Below are 10,721 nucleotides of genomic sequence, written 5' to 3'. Positions count from 1 at the left end.
CGAATGCTGAAAACAGGGATCTGGGTTTGTTTGGGTTCTATAATTGTAACACTGTTGTGATCCTGCTGGCTGAAAGCAGGTTTCTGGAGTTTGTTTAGGTTTTATAATTGCAACATATTTGCTTAGAGTTGCAGCTCAGAGGCTGGCGGGGAACCTTGGCTTCCTCCATCACTGGAGAAAGCAAGCCTCCTGTTTGCTTCAGCCACCTGGCTTCCAGCCGCCATCTTGGTTGGCAGTTAATTTGCATATCACCCTGATTAGCCAATGGGAAGCGTGTCAGTGGTATGGTTAATTACCATGTTTGTCTATTATTAGGATTTCTTTGTTCTAAACATTCCATTTTACCCAGAATAAAAGTAAGTACTAAAAAAATGATCTTTAAGATGTCTGAATTCTACCTTAACCTCTCTGACCCCATTTTCAACTTCTTTCCCCTTGCCACACTACTCCAGCTATAATATCCTCTTGTTTTAAGACCCATTCCCTTAGTTAAATCTGTACAACCATTGCAGTCTAAAATTATTTCACTGACTATACACTTAAATTGTCTATACTATAAACAAAACCTTTAATTTGTTAAATACTTGATTTTTTTTTTTTTACTTCAAACAATTCACTAAACATTCTTTGAGTACCTGTTATGCTTTGGAATCTGCTCTGAGTTCTGAGAATTTGAAAGGGTGCAGGCAGGTAAAAGTTCTACCATCATGGAGAATATAGTCTTCATTAGAAATACACTGAGAATAAATTTAGGTAAAAAGATAATAATAAATATTTGTATGTTTTAAGAATGTGCTATTTGATTTCAGAGGGTAAGAAAACCCCCACAACTATGACGAACCTATGTATTAAGTAAAAATATACACTGTCTACAGAGAGTTGAAACCAATTATTCATTACTTTTTTGAACATATTCAAAATTTATATAAACAAATTACCCTATTGACATAAGGATATCCAAAGCCATGTGAAAAAGAGGGGGTAGGGGGACACTGTAGGTTACAGTTTTGAGCATGCAAAACAAAGTTTATCCTTGTATTATTACTTTTTAATTATTACATTAATTTCCATACAAACAATGTAAACCTACTTTGGCAAACCCTGTGTATGACTAAATTAGGCTTTTAAATATCCCACCTGATAAATTTAGTATATAATGTCACTGGGTCATTATTGAAGTGTATATAGTACAAAATATCCAGAACTTTATTCTATTTTATACATATTGACACCATTTGTTAATGATTGGAAAACATTACACAAAGAGATAAGATTGCTTCTATGCATATATGATGGGAATTTACCTTAAAATACCAGAAAACTTTTTGGCTTTCCCATAGATAAATTAAATGGGAATGACAGACTACTTCCAATATGACATAGAAGATAATAATAAACTTCAGATAATTATCTAAAAAACATGAAAGTTTTTGGCTTTTAATTAATGATCCTTTTTAGGGTCAGAGTGTTCCCTCATCAGTAAACTGGTCATTACTTTATAGGTTAGAATACTTCTCAGATATATAGATACACGTATGTCATTGTTCTTAATTTATTTGCAGATTAGGATATGTAAATTGCACAACTGTATGTGTCATGCATACATATGTATATATGTGTATTAGTATAAACAAGCACTAGAAAAAGTCATTTGAACTGAAAATATAAGATCACTAATACGTTTATATTTTTTCTTTGTCTCACCTATTTATATTCACTATGTAGATAGGCAGGATTCATTATATCAACAATGCAAAAGGAAATATTATAAAGATAAATGTTCTATTGTTTTTCTAGTTTTGTAAGATTTGGATTGTGGGAACTTTATTTCCTACAAGATAAATGTCTTCAGATTTTATAAATTTGAAACATTTACCTGCAATATATTTCATTTTTCTAACATATGCATTTCTTATAGGTGAACTTATGTATATCTCCAATATCTATGTCTTAAGTAAAAAACTTAAAACTTTTTATTAAAGCAACTTTATATAACTTAGAAACACACAGTAGTATAGATGATCCATGTCATAGATAGTTCTGTTTGTATACTTCCACTTTTCTTATCATTAAAATACCAATATCAATGACCTGCTACCTAACTAAAACTATCCCTTGAGGCTGTGCTGAGTAAATTGGCCAGAGAGGAAAATGTAGAGGTCAATGTTTCCATGGAGATTTAACATTTGATAGCATTAACATTAAGTAATCTTCAGTCATTTCTGCATATTAAATAATGATGTTCACTTTTTAATTAAATGCTCCTAAATTTAAATGTAGTTAAAAAGTTCTTGAAGCAATTAAAAATCCCTGCATTTGCTATAGGAAAAAAAGAAAAATTCATATCAAACTTCAGTAGACTCATATTTTAAAATATTAAAATTTTTGCAGACCATGCATAAAAGTTCTACAGAAAACAATATAGGAAGCAAGGTACATACAGTGTGTTTGTTTATACATAATTGTTTGTAAAATACTTAAGCATTTGTTTAAAAATGGGATAAGACACATGGTAGTTAAATTATCAATATTGATTTTTGCTATGATTTTGTTATAAAATTAGTTTTTGGGATGAGAAGCTAAATTAAAAATTGTGTTTCCTTTAGGAAACAAAAAAATTAGCTTACAAAGATACAACATACTCTCATTGCTTGATAAAAAATTTCAAGTTATATATTGAGGATCAACTATATATTGTCATAACTGATACAAGTTGGAGTCTATTTACAGAGGGAATCAGCAGACAAAAAAGGCAACTTTTTTCCCCCCTGTGTTTGCTAAAAAATTGTATCTTTCACTATTTAATCAATTATAAAAATAAAAAATAGTTGATTAAATTCTCCATTGCTATTGTTTTGAGAAATTGTTTTTTGAAATTTTTTATTGATTAAGGTATTACAAATGTGTCTTTATCCTCCCATTGTCCCCTCATCCTCCTAGTCTTGCCCTCACTCACACCCCCTGTTGTCTGCATCCATCGCTTATGCTTTTATGCATACATACAAGTCCTTTAGTTGATCTCTCCCCCTTATCCCTATCCTCCCCTACCTTCCCTCTGAGGTTTGAGCATCTGATCAATGCTTCTCTGTATCTAGATCTGTTTTTGTTCATTGGTTTATGTTGTTCATTATAGTCCACAAATGAGTGAGATCATGTGATATTTATCTTTCTCTGACTGACTTATTTCACTTAGCATAATGCTCTCCAGCTCCATTCATGTTGTTGTAAATGGTAGGAGTGCCTTCCTTTTTACTGTGGCATACTATTCCATTGTGTCAAAGTTTTTTAATCCACTCATCTGCTGATGGGTACTTAGGCTGATTCCAAATCTTAGCTATTGTAAATTGTGCTGCTATATGCCGAACCGGTTTGGCTCACTGGATAGAGCGCCGCCCTGCAGACTGAAGGGTTCCAGGTTTGATTCCGGTCAAGGGCATGTACCTTGGTTGCGGGCACATCCTTGGTGGGGGGCGTACAGGAGGCAGCTGATCAATCTCTCTCATTGATGTTTCTAGCTCTCTATCCCTCTCCCTTCTCTGTGGAAAATCAATAAAATATATTAAAAAAAATTGTGATGCTATGAACATAGGGGTACATATATCCTTTCTGATTGGTGTTTCTGGTTTCTTAGGATATATTTCTAGAAGTGGGCTCACTGGGTCAAATGAAAGTTCCATTTTTAGTTTTTTTGAGGAAACTCCATTCTGTTCTCCACAGTGGCTGCACCAGTCTGCATTCGACCAGCAGTACATGAGTGTTCCTTTTTCTCTGCATCCTCGCCAGCATTTGTCATTTGTTGATTTGTTGATGATAGCCATTCTGACAGGTGTGAGATGGTACCTCGTTGTCATTTTGATTTGCATCTCTAGCATGATTAATTACTTTGAGCATGTTTCCATATGTCTCTTGGCCTTCCTTATGTCTTCTTTCGAAAAGTATCTATTTAGACCTGTTGCCCATTTTTTGATTGGGTTATTTGTCTTCCTTTTGTTAAGTTGCATGAGTTCCCTGTAAATGTTGGAGATTAAACCTTATCAGAGATATGGTTGGCAATTATGTTCTCCCATGCAGTGAGCTTTCTTGTTGTTTTGTTGATGGTTTATTTTGCTGTGCAGAAGCTCTTTATTTTGATGTAGTTCCATTTGTTTATTTTCCCTTTAGTTTCCATTGCCATAGGAGCTGTGTTGGTGAAGATATTGCTTCGGCATACATCTGAGATCTTGCTGCCTGTGGATTCCTCTAATATTTTTATGGTTTCCCATATTATGTTTAAGTCCTTTATCCATTTTGAGTTTATTTCTGTGTATGGTGTAAGTTGGTGGTCTAGTTTCATTTTTTTGCATGTATCGGTCCAATTTTCCCAGGACCATTTATTGAGGAGACTGTCTTGACTCCATTCTCAAATATTAATTGAGCATTGTGGTTTGGGTTGATTTCTGGGTCTTCTATTATATTCCACTAGAGGACCAGTGCACAAAAATTTGTGCACTTGGTTGGGGGGGGCAGTCCCTCAGCCTGGCCTGCGCCCATTTGCAGTCCAGGACCCCTTGGGGGATGTCCACCTGTCGACTTAGGCCCACTCCCCGGGAGATCAGGCCTAAGCTTGCAGTCAGACATCTTTCTGGCAGCCAGGGAGCCCTTGGGGGATGTCCGACTAAAGGCTTAGGCTCCCAAGGGATCGGGTCTAAACTGTTAGTTGGACATTCTTAGTGCTGCCACAGAGGTGGCAGAGGCTTCTGCCACCACCTCTGCACTGGCCAGCCATGATCCAGCTTCTGGCTGAGTGGTACTCCCCATTTGGAAGTGCACTGACCACCAGGGGGCAGCTCCTGCATTGAGCATCTGCCCCCTGGTGGCCAGTGTGCATCATAGCAACCGGTCATTCTGCCGTTCAGTCAATATGCATATTAGCTTATTATTATTTTTATATAGGATGTCCCTATTTCCCCCCTTTTGCCCCCTCTACCCAGCTCTTGCCCCCCACTTCTCTCTGGCTATCACCATACTGTTGTCTGTGTCCATGGGTTGTGCATATATTTTCTTTAGCTAATCCCTTCTTTAAATTCACTTCTTTAAATATTTATTTTCAAATAAGTGCTTATAACTGCATTATTATATATTTTCTATTATATCATTTAGAATTAAGATATCTTTTAATTGAACCCTTGTAAATTTTAGCACAATTTAATAAATTATGCTAGAAGCAATTAGGAGAGTTTTCATGTAATGCAGATACATTTCAATTAATATTTTATTAATTTTCAATTTTTTAATATTTTAATTTGAAATAATCTCATACATGTAAAAAAAAACTATAAAATATTACAGCATATTATATGTACCCTTCACCCAATTTTTTAGGTGTTAATAATTTAAACATAACCATTATACAACTAATAAAATTTGGAATATATTTTTCTTATAATCTCTTTAATGTTATTTAATCCATTTACTTTGTTTTTGTTAATCTTCACCCAAGGATATTTTTCCATTGAATTTTAGAAAGAGTGAAGGGAAAGGGAGAGACACATTGATTGGTTGCCTCCTGCACATGCTTTGATAGGGACTTGGGATCAAGCCAGCAACTGAGGTACATGCCCTTGACTGGAATCGAACCTGGGACCCTTCAGTCCACGGGCTAATGCTCTATCCACTGAGCAAAACAAGCTGCAGCTTAATTCATTTACTTTTAATCTATAAGTGTCTTTATATTTAAAGTGAGTTTTGTTTTTGATTCACTCTCATAATCTGTCTTTTAATTGGTGCATTTATACACTAACTTTCAGAGTGCTTACTGATAGAGCTACTGCCATATCAGGTGGCTTCTGCGGGTTCTGGGGCCGGCCTGCGGCCTGGGATCAGATCCAATCACGAGTGGCAGGCAGGCGGCATCTGGGGCTTCTGCGGCCCGCCTGCGGCCTGGGATCGGATCCGATCACAGGCGACAGGCAGGCGGCTTCTGGGGTCGCACACGGGGGTCTGGATGTTGGCTCGCACTCACACTGTCCCACCCTGCCTGCAGTATGCAAATTAACTGCCATTTTGTTGGCGGTTAATTTGCATATTGCGCTGATTAGCCAATAGGAGGCATAGTGAAGGTATGGTCAATTACCATGTTTGCCTATTATTAGATAGGATTGGTCAATATGTCTGTTCTTGTGCCAGTACCAGGCAGTTTTGAGAACAGTGGCTTTGTAATACAGCTTGATAGCTGGTATTGAGATCCCTCCTACTTTGTTCATCTTTCTCAGCTATTCGTTTTTTGTTTTTGTTTTTTACTTATGTATTTATTTATTTTTATTCCAGATGAATTTTTGGAGAGTTCACTCTAGGTCTGTGAAATATGCCCTTGGTATTTTAATAGGGAGTGCATTGAATCTATAGATTGCTTTGGGTAGTATGGACATTTTAATGATGTTGATTCTACCAATCCATGAACACAGTATGTTCTTCCATCTGTTTATGTCTTCCTCCATCTCTTTTTCCAATGTCTTGTAGTTCTCTGAGTACAGGTCTTTTATCTCCTTAGTTAAGTTTATTCCTAAGTATCTTAATATTTTTTTGTGCAATGGTAATGGGATTGTTTTGGTAATTTCTCTTTCTGTGAGTGCACTATTGGTTTATAAACATGCCTTAGATTTCTTGGCATTAATTTTGTATCCTGATACTTTGCCAAATTGATTTATTAAATCTAATAATTTTTTGATGGAGTCTTTAGTGTTTTCTATGTACAGTATCATGACATCTGCAAATAAGGACAGTTTCACTTCTTCTTTTCCAATTTCGATGCCTTTTATTTCTTCTTCTTGTCTGATCTCAATGGCTAGTACTTCCAGTACTATGTAGAACAGGAGTGGTGAAAGTGGGAATCCCTGTCTTGTCCCTGTTCTTAAGGGAAATGGTTTTAGTTTTTGCCCATTGAGTATGATGTTGGCTGTAGGTTTGTCATATAAGGTTTTTATTATATTGAGGTATGATCATTCTATTCCCACTTTGCTGAGAGTTTTTATCAAAAAAGGGTTCCAGACTTTGTCAAATGCCTTTTCTGCATCAATCAATATGATTATGTGATTTTTATCTCTCAATTTGTTTATGAGATGTATCACGTTTACTGATTTGCAGATATTATACCAGCCTTGCATCCCTGGAATAAATCCCACTTTGTCATGGTGTGTAATTTTTCTAATGTAATGCTGGATCCAGTTTGCTAGAATTCTGTTGAGGATTTTAGCATCTATGTTCATCAGGGATATTGGCCTATAGTTCTCTTTCATTGTGGTGTCTTTATCTGGTTTTGGGATTAGGGTAATGCTTGCTTCATAGAAAGAGCTTGGAAGTGTGCCTACCTCTTGAATTTTATGGAATAGTCTGAGAAGGATTGGTTTTAGTTCTTCTTTGAATGTTCAGTAAAACTCCCCTGTGAAGCCATCTGGTCCAGGGCTTTTGTTTGCTGGAAGCTTTTTGATTACTGTTTCAATTTCATCAGTAGTTATCCACCTATTCAGGTTTTTTTATTCTTCATGATTGAGTTTTGAAAGCTGGTATTTTTCTAGGAATGTGTCCATTTGGTCAAGGTTGTCCAGTTTTTTGTAGTATTGTTTTGTAGAGTTGTTTGTAGTATTTTTTTACAATCCTTTGTATATCAATTGCATCAGTTGTTACTTCACCTCTTTCATTTCAGATTTTGGTTATTTGGGTCCTCTCTCTTTGTTTCTTGGTGAGCCTGGTGAGAGGTTCATCAATCTTGTTAATCCTTTCAAAGAACCAGCTCTTGGTTTCAATGATCTTTTGTATTTTTTTTGTTTCTATGTCAGTTTTTTTTTGCTCTGATATTTATTATTTCCTTCCTTCTGGGTACTGTGGGCCTTTCTTATTGCTCTCTTTCTAACTCTTTGAGTTGTATGGTTAGATCATTTATTACCAGTTTTTCTTGTTTTTTGAGGTAGGCCTGTATAGCTATGAATTTCCCTCTCAGGACTGCTTTCATTGTGTTTCATAGATTTTGGATTGTTGTGTTTTCATTGTCATTTGTTTCCAGGATGCTTTTTATTTCTTCTTTGATCTCTTTGGTAACCCAAACATTGTTTAATAGTATGCTTTTTAGCCTCCAAGTGTTTGTGTGTGTGTTTTTTTCATTGTTTTTATTGTAGTTGATTTCTACTTTTAAGCCATTGTGATCAGAGAAGATGCTTGTTATGATTTCTATCCTCTTGAATTTGAAGAGACTTTGCCTGTGTTCTAATATGTGGTCTATCCTTGAAAATGTTGCATGTGCACTCGAGAAGAATGTATATTCTGTAGCATTGGGGTGAAATATTCTGAAAATGTCAATTAAGTCCTTCTGATCTATTGATTCATTTAGGATTGCTGTTTCTTTGCTGATTTTTTGTTTAGAGGATTTATCCAGTGGTGTCAGTGGGGTATTAAAGTCCCCTACTATTACTGTATTGCTATTGATCTCTCCCTGGATATATTCCAGAAGTTGTTTTATGTATTTGGGTACTCCTGTATTGGGTGCATATATGTTTACCAGAGTTATATCCTCTTGTTGAATTGCTCCCTTTAATATTATATAGTGGCCTTCCTTATCTCTTGTTATGGCCTTTACTTTGAGGTCTATTTTTTCAGATATAAGTATTGCAACCCCAGATTTTTTCTCATTTCCATTTGCCTGCAAAAATTTTGTTCCCATCCCTTCACTCTCAGTCTGTGTAAATCCTTTGTTCTGAGGTGGTTCTTTTGCAGACAGCAAATACATGGGTCATGTTTTCTTATCCATTCAGCTACCCTATGTCTTTTGATTGGTGCATTTAATCCATTTACATTTAATGTTATTATTGACTAGAGGCCAGGTGCATGAAATTCGTACACAGGGGCGGGAGGAGGGGGTCCCTCAGCCTGACCATCACCCTCTCCAATCCGGGAGCCTTCAGGGGATGTCTTACTGACAGTTTAGGCCCACTCCCTGTTGTTCTCTGCTCTCTGCAGGACCCTCCTCCACACCATCGTGATGGGCATGCAGGCCCTGATGGGCACTGCCTACAGGCCACGCTTGCCTGCTCGGGGGTCCCTGTGGAGACCAGCCAGCAGACCCTGCTCGGCGCTGCCTGTAGTCAGCACTTACTTGCTTGCACATCGCCTGGGCGACCCACCCGCAGGTCCTGCTGGGCGCTGCTTGCGTGCAGCACTTGCTTGCTTGCAGATCACCAGGGCGACACACCAGCAGCCCCTGCTGGGCACTTGCCTGCTCTGGGTCGCCAAGGCAATGCCTGCTGGGCTCATATTGCTGGGGTGATGCCGCCAGCGTCCTGCCCCAGCTGCTATGGGCATCGCCATCTTTGTTGTGGAGTGATGGTTAATTTGCATATTACTCATTTATTAGAATAACTACTTTTTTGTTGTCATTTTCATTCTTAATCTTTGTGTTTCTTCTTGCCTTTCTGTTTCTTCTTTTTACATCAGTCCCCTTAGCATTTCTTGCATTGTTGACTTGGTAGTAATAAACTCTGTTAGCCCTTTTTTGTCTGTGAAGCTCCTGATTCCACCTTCAATTTTGAATGATAGCCTTACTGGTTATAGTATTCTTGGATTCAGTCCCTTGCTTTGCATCACTTTTTATATTTCATTCCATTCCCTTCTGGCCTGGTGTGTTTCTGTTGAAAAATCAGTTGATACAGTGGGGCCTTGACTTATGAGTTTAATTCGTTTTGTGACAGAGCTCGTAACTCAAATTACTCGTATGTTAAATCTTAAAGTAAATGAGTGAGACACGTGATGCTGGGCTGATGCTGTGGCGTTCACTGTGACGTTCGCTGCGCCAACTAGTGGTGGGGTATCTGAAGCTGGCTCATAACCCAAATTTTAGCTCTCAACTCAAAGCAAAAAATCGGCTGAGAGACAGCTCATATCTCGAAAAACTCGTTACTCGGGACACTCATAAGTCAAGGCCCCACTGTATTCTAATAGGAGCACCCTTTAAGTAACTTTCTGTCTCTCTCTGGCAGCCTTTAAGATTCTTACTTTGTTGTTGGTGTTTGCCAATTTAATTATGATGTGTCTCAGTATCAGTCTTTTGGGGTTCATCTTGTTTGGGAATCTATATGCTTCTTTTACTTGCATAGATTTTTTTCTTGCCAATATCAAGGAAATTTTCTGTCATTATTTCTTCAAACAGGTTTTCTATTCTTTGCTTCTCTTCTCTCCTTCTGGTATCCCTATTATGCAAATATTGTTGTGTTTTGTGTTGTCTCAAAGCTCCCTTAAGCTTTCCTCTTGCTTTTTAAATCTTCTTTCCAGTTGCTGCTGTGTTTGTGTGTTTTTTCCTACCTTGTCTTCTAATCCGCTGATGCAGCCCTCAACCTCTTGTAGTCCACTGTTTAAGCCTTCCATTGTGTTCTTTATTGCAGCTATGTTGTTCTTTATCTCCTCTTGGTTCCTTTTGATGTTGGTGACATTTTCATTCAGCTCCTTCTAATTCTCATTGAGTTGTGTGTATTTGTCATTCAGGCGTTTGAGCATCCTTATAACCATTACTCTGAATTCTTTCTCTGATATGTTGCTAGCCTCAGTTTCATTTAGGTGACTTGCTGGTGATTCTTTTTTTTTCTTTCCTTTGGGGATCGCTCTTTTTTCTTCCCATGTTTTGCTGTAATGTTTTTTTTTTTTTTTTTAAAAATATATATATTTTATTGATTTCTACAGAGAGGAAGAGAGATAGAGAG

The sequence above is a fragment of the Myotis nattereri genome, assembly GCF_964212035.1.
Source record: "Myotis nattereri genome assembly, chromosome: X".
NCBI classification, from domain to species: Eukaryota; Metazoa; Chordata; class Mammalia; order Chiroptera; family Vespertilionidae; genus Myotis; species Myotis nattereri.
The sequence above is the reverse complement of the archived record's forward strand: the minus strand, read 5'-3'. Positions refer to the sequence as shown.